Source organism: Branchiostoma floridae, chromosome 7, assembly GCF_000003815.2.
Source record: "Branchiostoma floridae strain S238N-H82 chromosome 7, Bfl_VNyyK, whole genome shotgun sequence".
NCBI classification, from domain to species: domain Eukaryota; kingdom Metazoa; phylum Chordata; class Leptocardii; order Amphioxiformes; family Branchiostomatidae; genus Branchiostoma; species Branchiostoma floridae.
Window position 1 is genome coordinate 18,472,934 of NC_049985.1, and position 12,103 is coordinate 18,485,036.

The 12,103-nt window shown below is 41.0% G+C and overlaps 1 protein-coding gene across 1 annotated transcript in view; it reads right to left on the minus strand.

The window, feature by feature from the left end:
• Positions 1–12,103, minus strand: part of LOC118418943 (amyloid-beta A4 precursor protein-binding family B member 2-like) — a gene marked incomplete in the record, with an annotated part of 144,057 nt that overhangs the window by 131,417 nt on the left and 537 nt on the right.

Below are 12,103 nucleotides of genomic sequence, written 5' to 3' on the forward strand. Positions count from 1 at the left end.
TAATTTATAGGCTGGTCCGCAGCAGCTTTAGATTATGCTGTCGTTATTGCTACAGTAACCTTGGCAATGATCGCATCACGAGCAATGGAACTTTGACGGGAACATTCGTCAAGAATTTAGGGAGTTGTGTGAGGGTTGGATAGATGGATGGGTGGATGGATGGATGGAAGGAGGGAGGGAAATTCTTTTGGTTACATTATTGTCTAATGTATAATTTTTACACATCTATCCAATCTTTCTTCAGCTTATGAGTTGTTAAATTGTATTATTATCTGTTACTTTGGAGGAAGACTATGTATAAGCCACAAGGCTTTTTTCTTCCCCCCTGCATGTACTTTAATCCTTTAATTTGTTTTATGTTATCTTTTTTAAAGATTGTGCAAAATAAATAAAATAAAATAAATAAAATCAGGGATGGAGGAAGGGATGGATGAAGGGAGGGATGGGTGGATGGGTGGATGGAAGGAAAGATAGATAGATTGATGGATGGGTGGATAGATGGATGGATGGATAGAGGGATGAGTGGAAGGAAAGATAGATCGATGGATGGGTGGATGGATGGATGGATGGATAGGTGTGTATGTGGATGGATGGATGGACAGATTGGTGGATGGATGGAGTGAGTGTGGGGGGATGGACGGATGGATGGATGCAAGCATCAACCTGTGATGTTGCAGTACCTTAAAGCATGGCTAGTGGGCTACAAATTGTTTCATTGGGACCTCAATAACTACCCAGATAACAAATCCATCCAAAGGATCTGAAATTAAAGGTGCGAACACTAATTATAACCAAAAACAGTACTTCTTTAATTTCTGGCTGCCCGATCAGTCAAGTGGGATAGGAAATGCACTTGCCCATTTGGCATTTTTATTTGCCCAGGACATTTGTGCTAGTGGACTTGTACAACCCTGCTAAGAGCCAAGGGACTAAACTGGTGTACATGTGACCTAACCATGTAGGAATGCTGATGGTCCATATGGGAGACTACAGTGCACATAGCATTGAGATGAAACCTACCGACCTGACATCATCTCATGTCCTTGACTAAACTAAATACCTTCACCAAATCCCACAGAAACATCACCACAAAAAACAGGGCTTATTGCACCATCGCAGGTGCGAATTCCTGAACAGAAAGGATCGGCACCAAAAAGGACAACGTTCCCATTTTGTGCCCGCTTTGATTGCAACATTTAGCCGGGAGGCTTGCGCTTTATGGACATCCTGGGACTCCAGCGTAAACAGAGATATACCCCGGGCGGCCATAAAGCATGGCCATTACCTGTATAATTCATGAACAGACGAGCTAACTAATAAAGGACACAGAAACGGCCTCACCTGATCACACTCCAACAAAACGGTAATACTGCGTATCAGCGCCACAAGCGACAAAACTCACAGCCGGTTTAGCGTCCGCCCCTAAAACACACCTTCCACGGTCCCACATTCACGCAATTTTATCGCAGTCGCTTTTGATGGAAACGGCAGAAACCTCCCAGACACGGCTCGCAATTTTCTGAATCTCGCCAACCCCCGAGGATGTTTCATTCTGTGGCAGTATCCACACCCTAAATCATGGCGTCCTGCCGGAGTTTGGGGGGGAAGAATCGGGCGAACATCCGGTGAAGTCACGGAAATAAGGTGAGGGGTCGAAGCTGGGGAGAGGTTCTGCTCACCGGAAATCTATACTGAACGGAGTGAACCTGATAATGCCATTGGGGAAGGTATGGGAGGAATAGATGTGCATGTTATAGGGAAGGCATAGGAAGCTTGGCTAAAGTAAAAATAAAGATGTCCGGAAAAAAATGTCCGAGGGAATTGGCCTACTCTACTCTTGTGCCAAATTTCAGGTCATTCGGTCCAAGAACGACGAAGATGAATCAATTTGAAGACTTGACAGAAGAAGAAAGAAAGAAGCAGAAACATTACAAAGACAATTTATTTCACCACACCTGTGGTATGGCAGAAATATATAAAAAAATGATGATCTACACTCATGCCCAACACCAAATTGCAAGGGAACATACAGATAACATAAAAAGTAAAGAATTACTAGCATAGATACATTTTCCCCCATATGTCATTATGGGGTTTTGCAAGGCAAGGAGGAACGGGTTACCACGAAGTGTGGGATGTTACGGGGGAAATCGGAACTATTAATCAAATCAGCAGCCAGCTGAGTAGTAATGAAAAAGTAATGGCAACATTTTCTCCCATATTTCACGCCTGAATGCTCCATACAGTTAGTTGCATAACTGAGGTAGAGAATGACAATGCAGGACTGGATTGGATACGTGTGGCTAACTACTCAGTAATCATCACATTACTGTGGACAGCTAAGGAATGAAGAAAGAAAGAAATAGCACAAAATACTGGGAAAACAAGGTAATCAGATATGGCAGACATCCTCCTTTTAAATTCACCCATGCTAGTAAGTTGCTTACTATGGATAAATGGATTTATGTTCGCAGTTTTTGCAGTGGCAGCTTCACCGTGAACATTTTTCCAATGCAGTATGGGACAGTACAGTACTGTATTGTAAGTGCATGTAACACTTTTTTTACGTTCACAGGATGGCGCTACCGCTAACTCAAAACCACCACGAATACATTTTCCTAATATTGCAAAAGTTACTGTAAATCCCTGAGATCTTACATCCATTTACAGTAAGTCTCAGTGACAGACAAAACAAGACCACAGTATGTGCTGGACGAAAGATACAAGAAATTGAAGTTCCGCTGTAGTACCGAGGATAGCTGCCAGGTGGCCCAAACTTGACCTTGACTTTTGTCTTCCCAGGACAAGCCCACCTGCCAAATATCATCACAATCCATCCAGCTGTTCGTAGGTTATACTGACCGCAAATATCTGGAAACACAGACACACATAGAGACACAAAAACAGACACACAAACACAACCCTGACAGACACCGATGTGGTTTGCTGAGGAATGTATTGATTATAAGTTCTGCAGCTCTGAATAACCTGGACGGACGGACCGAATCGGCGTATTGAGTATAACTCTCTAACTCTAAGGCTTACGGTCTGTGGCACAAACACGCACCTAGGAAACTTGGAAACCAGTAAATAGCTGTCCTAGAAATCTTAATTATCTAGTATATTGGAATCATGAATTGTCATATAGCTATTGTAAACATCAACTTTGAGTAGAGTTGTATGATGATTTAAATATTCTGATATGAAAGCAAGAGTAAAGGAAACACTCACAGTCTGTGGCACAAAGATGAAGCTGTACACTTGGATGTATTAGACTGGAAAACACAGTTTCACTTTTAAAAAAAGTCCTGATCATTCCTGTCCCAGTTGTGTTAGTTTGTGCCACTTTCTGTTCAATACTTTGATGAACGAAGACAGATGATCACGGCACTATTTCTCTCTCACACGATCTCCAACAAACTGTGGGTGAAAGATAAAAATATTCCGCGTTCTGGCTGTGTTTGATTGTTGCTGCCTGATTCTGTTCACCACATTGATGAACGATGACAGATGATTCTGACACTATTTCTCTCTCACACGATCGCCGGGAATTGGCAGAACCCCCGGCTTTCGCTCCAGATTATTCCTGATTAATCCCCACAAAGTTGATCTGCGGTAAAAGCTTTGTAATCAAGACTAACACTCTTGTTAACGCTGCCATATTGATCCCACCCTGTTGATTTCAGCTGGAAACAAGTACAATTTTTTTGGCTCTCACACACATACGTGTAGAGATGGTTTACTCTGAATTGGTGAAATTTTTTCCTTGTCTCGGCTAACAGTTGTGATGTCCCTCTCTGGAAGAAATCTTTATGTCTCAATTATTGAGTTCTTATCATTCAAGTGAGCATTCTATAAATAATCACACTTTATCTCTTAGGCATCACAATGGACCTAAATCATGTTTAGTACTAGAACTAGTTGTAGTGTTACCATATCTAGTACATGAATTTTATTCACCTCTGTAGCATTGAACAGTTATTTGCAATTGGCATCTTTCCTAGAACCTTTAACGTTTCCCTTTCGGCATCAGTGGTGAAATATTCCTCCGGCTTCTAATAGCATCTTAGACATGCAGCTGAAGTAAGACACGCCGTAGATATGCACGAGGAACCTTTGATGTTCTTAAAGGCGGCGGGAGATTTACGAGGGTACGGGGTGACCTTCCCGCGATCCCCGTGTTTCGGAGAGGGATATCGGCCGTAAATAACCGGCGCTATCTTCTGATGTCTTGTAAATGGACTTGTAGTGCATCAGCGAGAGGGGGAATGCTGCAGACGTCATCAAGGAATATTCCACAGTCGTGACTGACATACAGGAGACGGGTTCATGCACTTGGACTTGAGAGAGAGTGAAAAGGGAGAGAGTGATGAAAGAGATCTCAAACCAGTTTCGATCAATTAATCAACTCAATGAAAAGAAGAGCTACTCTTCCACTGATGCTGAACTAACAGGGTGGTATATCACAGTTTTCCTCTCCATACTCAAATTGTCAAAAATCTTCAAGTAGTCCTCTTGCTAGAATTGTACATCAAAATATGAGAGAACCAACCAACCAACTTTTTATTTCAGATACCAACTGGCCAACTCTGCCGAAAAATCGTACTAAACACTGCCGAAGACACTCAAAACAAGCCCCACAGCGCCTTCTGCTTGGACATTTAGCATGCATGAGCAGAAGGGAAACACACTTCAGCATTCACTTTACTCAATGGGCAGGCACGTGTGACCACAGGGGGCAGGTACATGTACATTGTAGCCTCAGGCTCACACACCAAGGATACTCTCTTACACAAACGCTGGTATGTCAGTTGTAAGGTCATCTTACCAACCCCTGGACAGTAGAGCTGGTGCTTACAACTACAGCCTTGGTTTTCTACAGCCATGGTTTATTATCTACTTTGGGGTTTATGGATGCCTATAAAATAAAGAATATCCCTCATCACTTCATCAAACTGTATCTGTTTACATTCCTGTGCATTGGGGGTATCACTGAATCAGATACACTACTAGTACTACTATGTGAAGCATAAGTTTTTGCCCCCAAAAATTCAACAAGACATAGGACTCTACCATTACAAAGACCACAGGAAGAACAGCAGCTGTAATTAATAAGTAACTGTAGAGTCAGATAAAGCGTAGTCTATATCATTAGGTGCTCTGTGGGGAGGGGGGTGTTCTCATCGCTACAATGCTACATCTTAGTAATGCCAAAAAAAATCAAGGATGAAGGAAGGCAACTATACAAAATCTGGTCTCCTCGCTACGAATTACACAATTGAGACTGGTTTGCCTACAAAGGATATGGGAAATCAAATTCAAAATAGACTGCCTACACCTTATAAACCCCATCATGATACCACGGGCCTCCGTGCACAGTTTGACAAAAAATTTATGTCTAAGATTCACTCATAAACAAAACGAAGCAGCTTGTTTTTGTAAACGATACATCCTGATTTCGTAACACGCAAAACAAACTCACCTAAATCTCCATATGTTGCTTGAACCAAAATAATACGACAGGAAAGCACCCCCGTGTGCAGTTTTAGGCAGTTACCTCGGATGGAACAATGACATGTTCTTGCCTTGGGGGGACCAAGGCTGACAGAATGCACTGTACATTCAGTTTGACTTTGCTGGGACTTAATTCCACAATATGAGGTAAGGAGGGTTTTTAATATCTTTTGCTCACAGTTGAAACGACTGTGGAAATGCGGAGAAAGTCAGTCATGTTTGCAGTATGAGATGTTTGTGTGAGAGGTCACCATAAAAAAATAAACAACATCAAACCACTGAGCATATCTTATGATTTACAGTACTCAAAGAAGCCTTGACATAAGGGCCCGGAAGACCACACCTTCCTACACACCTGACCAAACCTGTCTCACCAGGTGGGTTTAAATTTGATAACGTCACCACTTCATTCAACTCATACACAGGTAAAGGAATGAAGATGTGTAAGAATCTACAAGCAGATGCTGGGATGAAAAAATTGTGGTCAAAACCAAAGGATGGTTATGTGTCAGACAAACATATGGTTGCCATTGAAAATGTTAAGATTTGCCATCCTAACATCTGCTTGGAGATAATCGCATGTCTTTTTTGTAGGCTGTGAAAACTTGTCTTTCCAGATTAGTCAATGCCTTAACTTAGAGCCCGTGAGTGTCCTTCCACTAACTCACACTGTCACCAGGGATGAGTTTCTCAATGGTACCTTACGTCACCAGGCAAAAATGCCTACTGACTGGAGAAAGTATGCCTGAAATGCGTGAGGTTTAGACCACAACATCAGGAGAGCACGGTCGTCAGAAATGTACACTGCTTCACAGGGAATGGGAATATTTACTTTTTTACAGGCACAAGTCAACTCTACTGGGGCTTACATGTACTTCTACAATGATTTAAGGGATACACTGCTTATACTTAAAATGCTGGTTCTTGAGAAAGAATGTTCCAGAAATATGAAGTTGAACATGAAATCAAAGTCTGAGGGAAATTCTGTGCTGGGACTCAAATAGGACTATTAGTAGTATTAGGAGGCTTCTGAATTTATTAAGCATTGTTGGTCATTCTGAATTTACAATTTAGTGTTACCAGCATCCCCCCATGCAGACCCTCATATGAACATGAAAACAAAGTCTGTACCTTGGATTAGTTGGGACATGCATGTTAAGGAAGTTTACTTTAAAGAAATAGGTACAATACAGGAGTTGCCAAGTGCATATTGATATTAGGCCACACCAATTTAATTTATTGGTTCACGGATTCGCTCGCTCCTATTTTTTGGAAGAAAAAAATAAAAATAAAAATTACCACTCAGCAAATTTTCACCATTAATGAAACCATTCACCAACTTTCTGGTGTAGCAAACATAAAAACTGCCACTACTATTGTAATTTTCAGTGAACAGGTGCTGTTACTGTACAGTAATAGTGTTTTTGTACTTTTTTCAAGCTGAAAACTTTTTATTCTTTATGTTTTGGATTAGCCCTTACCTTTACCCCAACCATTTTACAATTTTTATTTTGCCCTCTCGCTCCATATTTTTTATGAAAAAATCCGTGAACCAAGAAATTAAATTGGTGTGGCCTTAGGAAGAGAGAAAAAAAAAAACATTACAATGGATGGGAGCATGGCTTGGACAATCCACCATTCCATCCCAGCTTCCCAATAATGGACACAACACCTGCATGGAATGGCAATGGGGATGGGAGCCGGCAAGGATCAAAGTAGGAAACATTTTAAACTGATGCCAGAAGTGGCTGTAGAATAGTAATGATGTCAAACATATTATATATTCTCTCTGTGCCTGACAAGGAAGTTAATGTCAGAAAGTTTGAAAATCAGAAGTATACCAATTCCAGTATGTTATCTACACAGCTAATCTTCTAATTTGTTGTTATTGCAAGTGATTGTCAGTGTACCCCTCCAAACAAATCTCTAGACGATTGCTGTTTCAAATTATTAAATGTGCTGAACTAAATATTTGTCGAAAATGAATAACATTTAGTATTCAATGAAAAGCATAATCTCACAAAAGTCTACTAGACACAAAATCTCTGACAAAAATATACAAAGTTGTCCTCCAATAAAGCAATGAAATTTCTTCTATTTACAGTAATATCTGTGTAATGTTAGTGTCATCTTTGTGACCAATAATACAGACCAAGTTTTACCGTATCTCTCCTCTATTAAAGCTATACTACGTAATATTTGGACAATACAAAAAGTAGATTTTGGGGCGTGATGAACTCATTACCCCACCCCCTACTGAAGGGCTGGATTGGGCTGGAAGTTGTTGTTTACAGCCAAGAGGGTCTAACTCTGTTGGTCACTCAGATAAATTACGTAGTATACCTTTAAAATCAGAACCAACAGAAGAACAACCAGCCTTTCCCCCATTTCTGTCTGCCCCTCTGATATTGGATTTGGACGGTCGATTCCCCGCTGTGCCCTGCATGATTAATTTGACAGGCAATGACCAGAATTTACAGCTACCAGTGGATACACCAAGCAAACGATCCGTCAGGACCTGTGGTTTCAATGTTCACTCCAATCTTACAATTTTTACCAAACAACAAATGGCAAAACCAAATATACAAGTACACTTACTGGCAACAGTCCATTTCTACCATATTCTGTAGACAATGGTGTACTTTAGTTTTACCCAGTTTGTACCAACTGTTCAAAACTGGTGTGTTACATGTGCACCTTAGGGCAGTATACCAGTTATGTAAAACAGACAAACAAATTTAAGAAGTTAATTTAAATTTGTTCTACTCTTCATGATTATAAAGACCATGTACGTGTTGGAACTCCAGATCAAGTAGCAAAAGGTCCTAAACAAATGTATGACTCAAACTGAATTTTTTATTTTTCATACCATAATTATAGGACAATGGATTGAAGTTGTTCACAAACAGCAAAGGGACACGTACATTTTACTCAAGTTCAAAAACTAATCTACGAGCATGACACAAGCTGACTCTATTCCGTCCCCTAGTCATTCTGATGTCCATCTGCAGGCATTTCTGAGTCCACCCTGTAAGGGTTATGGATTTGCATCACGTAAAACTGATATCCCTGCGTGGGGAAATCGATGGGATGGTCCGTACCACGGGAGTGATTCCCCCACACCACCCCGCCGGCATACTCATTACAGGGCTGGAAATACCACCTGCATATGCAGGTTAGTGCAGGTAAAATTGGAGCTGTGCAGGTATTTCTGGTGTCTACCTGCACCAAACCTACACTGGTCCATGTACTGGGTTTTATACATAAATGTCATATGATGTAGTGGAACAATTATGGATCATTATTAGCTACATTAAGTGTTACCACCTATTAAGTATAAAAGAAAAAAATAGCAATGGTTTCTCAACAATTTTAGTTTGATCCATGATTTCTAAATTTAAAGTGGTGCAGGTAAAATTTGTCTGGTGCAGGTAATTTTCAATTTGTTATCTGCACCAGTTATGATCCAAACTTCCTAAATTCAGAGCGGTGCAGGTAAAATCTGTCTGGTGCAAGTAATTTTCAGCGTTACCTGCACCTCGTTAGTGAAGATATGCAGAAAAAAGTATTCCTAGCCCTGCATCTGTACCGCCCCAGCCCGCGTATATCGTACAGAACCTCTCACAGCCGAAACCGCCCTTCCTGCTCGGTAATGGCGCTATTTCAGACAGTGAGAAATAGTTTTGTTACAGGCTCAATTAGCCCCGAGTGTTCCTAATGGATCGGACTGTATAGCCACCAGTCCGCAACGTTTTCACTTCGGAGGGGTCAGCGTCAGGGCAGGTACTTAGACAGGAAGGAAACTTTTCCTAAAACACTTAGTTACACTTCTCTGGGTGAAGGACTGGTGTACTCAACAGCAGAGTGTCTCTCACGGTTCCCGACGATAGTTGACGTGCTTCAGACGCGTGCGACAGACGACCGCTCCACTCAGACACAACATGGCGCACTCTCTACAAGTACTTTCTACAGTTACTTCAGAGCAAAACGAGTCATACATCAAATTTCGTAACTCTAGGACTGCAAGTGAATTTTAATCGTGACTTAGAACATATGGAAATGCATAATCTTACTAGTACTATGATAGTATGAAATAAAGTTTGATTGACTGATTGATTTATCGATTGATGTCATGACAGGTTAGTTATTTGGTTAATTGATTGATTGATTGAATAAATGATTGATCTGTTGATTGGTTGACTGGCAGGTTGATTGATTGATTGGTTGCTGTTCCTCCTGATGAGTTGGGATTGATGTCCCTGCTGAACTCTGGTCAGGCCTCATTATCTGACTTCTAAGTTCTAATCTAGACCAACATGACAATAAGAAATAGAGGGTTGCAAGGAAAACTTGAATTGGACTGTGTTTACTTCGAAGGTGCAGATTTCCTCCTCAGACTGATCTCACTCTTCCAGTCCAGCATTTCAATATTTCATCTTTAATCAAGAAACTTAAGTTGGATTCTGAAGGCAAAATGGTTGCATATGAACCATGATCGGGTGGAAAACACACAAAGAGGAGGGCACTGCAACTCAAAGTTTGAAAATCTATTAGAATTATACCAATTCCAGTATTTTATCTACACAGTTAATCTTCTAATTTGTTGTTGTTACAAGTGACATCTCTACCGTACGCCTCCAAAAAAATCTCTAGACGACTGCCGTTTCAAATTATTAACTGCAACTCCAAGGATGATGTGTACTTTTTTCTGCCTACAGTATCCACAGGCTTACTAAGGATCAATGCAGAGCAGTGCCCAATACAGGAAAACATTCCGCAAATCTCTGTGTATACATGTACATCACTACACTTCAGATCAGCCAGGTGCATGTAAACTATTAGTCTGTGTAACAAAAACTCCGCTGTCCAGGGCCGTAACTGGCCCCTCCCTGCGGGGGGCCGGCGGATGTTTAGCGGGCTGCTATAAGCGAGATTTAATCAGGCTAGTAAACTATGTCCTTATTTAAATTAGCCATACTACTAATATGCTGTTCATGAGAACATGATTTTTTCTTGATAAATTTTAAGAAGGGTCAAATATGACGGAACTAACTGCCCTGTATCTTTTATCTGATTTTTCCTCTTGCTCAGAATTCTAAGTAGAATTGTGACACTTGGAGGAGAGAATGGAGGCAGAGTCCATTTCTCTGGAGCTTAGAACAAAGGCTCCATTTCTCCGTAGCGTAATGAGACGAGCAACTTCTCCACACCTGAGTACCACTTAGCAAACACATCACACCTCAGAAATCAATATTAATGGCCTTAAGGTTGGAGAAAGATTCTCAGGACCTTCCGTCATGGAGGGGAAAACCATTACGTACGTAAGGTTGGAGCAGGACTCGCAGAGACCCTCAATCATGTCCGGGAGAACCATTACATACTATGGTTGGAGGAGGACTCCCGGGGACCTTCCATCATGACCAGGAGAACCATTTTGTACTTGATGAGGATTTAAGGTGGCAGCTCAGCTGCTTTGTGATGATTACAGAAAATGAACTTCTGTGACATCCAAAAACCCCTCAGGGCAACTCCAGAATTGGTATCCTCACTATGTTAGCACTTAGCAGTCTGGCAACCCAACTCTTATAGATAAGTATAATATATGTTCCTAACATATCTACATGCAGAAAGAAGCTTAGAATTAGATCGAACCTCTACCTTCACTTATCACCAATATGTTATTTCTTCTGTAAAGTTACTGGATCTAGTTCAAGATGATCTGTACGTATCCTGTTGGGGCACAAAACTGCAATGAAAATTTTCATTTGATTATGCTATAGATTGGCTGAACCATGATATTTCTTTTCATGTATGACAAACCATGTATGTATGTATGTATCATGCTATTGTTTATTGTTTATTGAGATTTTCAGACTCCTGGGTTGCTTGATTCAGTTTTAATACTACACTGTACTTCTATTGTGCAGTTTCTGGACCTAATTCAAGAATGAAGATAACATGTACTCTCCTTAGCCTGTTCAGCGTTGGGACACAACATGCCAAAACAAAAAATATTCAGTCATTCAATTCATCATCCTATGGTTGTCTACAATTTATGTTGTGTATAAACTATTAAACTATTGCTACATGATCATGATATAGGAGGTGCATGATGTGTCACTTCCTATATATGCCAAACCACGGATGGAGCCATTTAAATCCCTGCCCTGAAGTGACAGCTGGGACAAACATATCAACAGCTGCGGAACCAAAGCACTTCCTGTTCGCATGACGTTACATGTACTCTGCCTGGCACTGTTTGTGTTGGTAGGACCCGAAGCATGACAATCACAACAGATCCTGACGTTCAGGCAGTACTAAACACAGACTGGCTGCATATCTGCGGTGTTTATCACCTTGTTGAGAAAAGTGATCAGTCGATTTTTTTTCAGAAGGCCACTTCCCCCGGGGTGCGATCGTTATGCACATGCAAAACCGGATAATCTCACAACAAAGGGCACAGACACGTCCACGTAGTAACAGGTCGCTTGTCTAATCTTAATTAGGCTCGTTAGAAATAAAAACATAAGACAATACGAAGCCGTAAGTGTCTGTGTTGGCAGATGCACACGCCCCCCTCCCTTCAAAC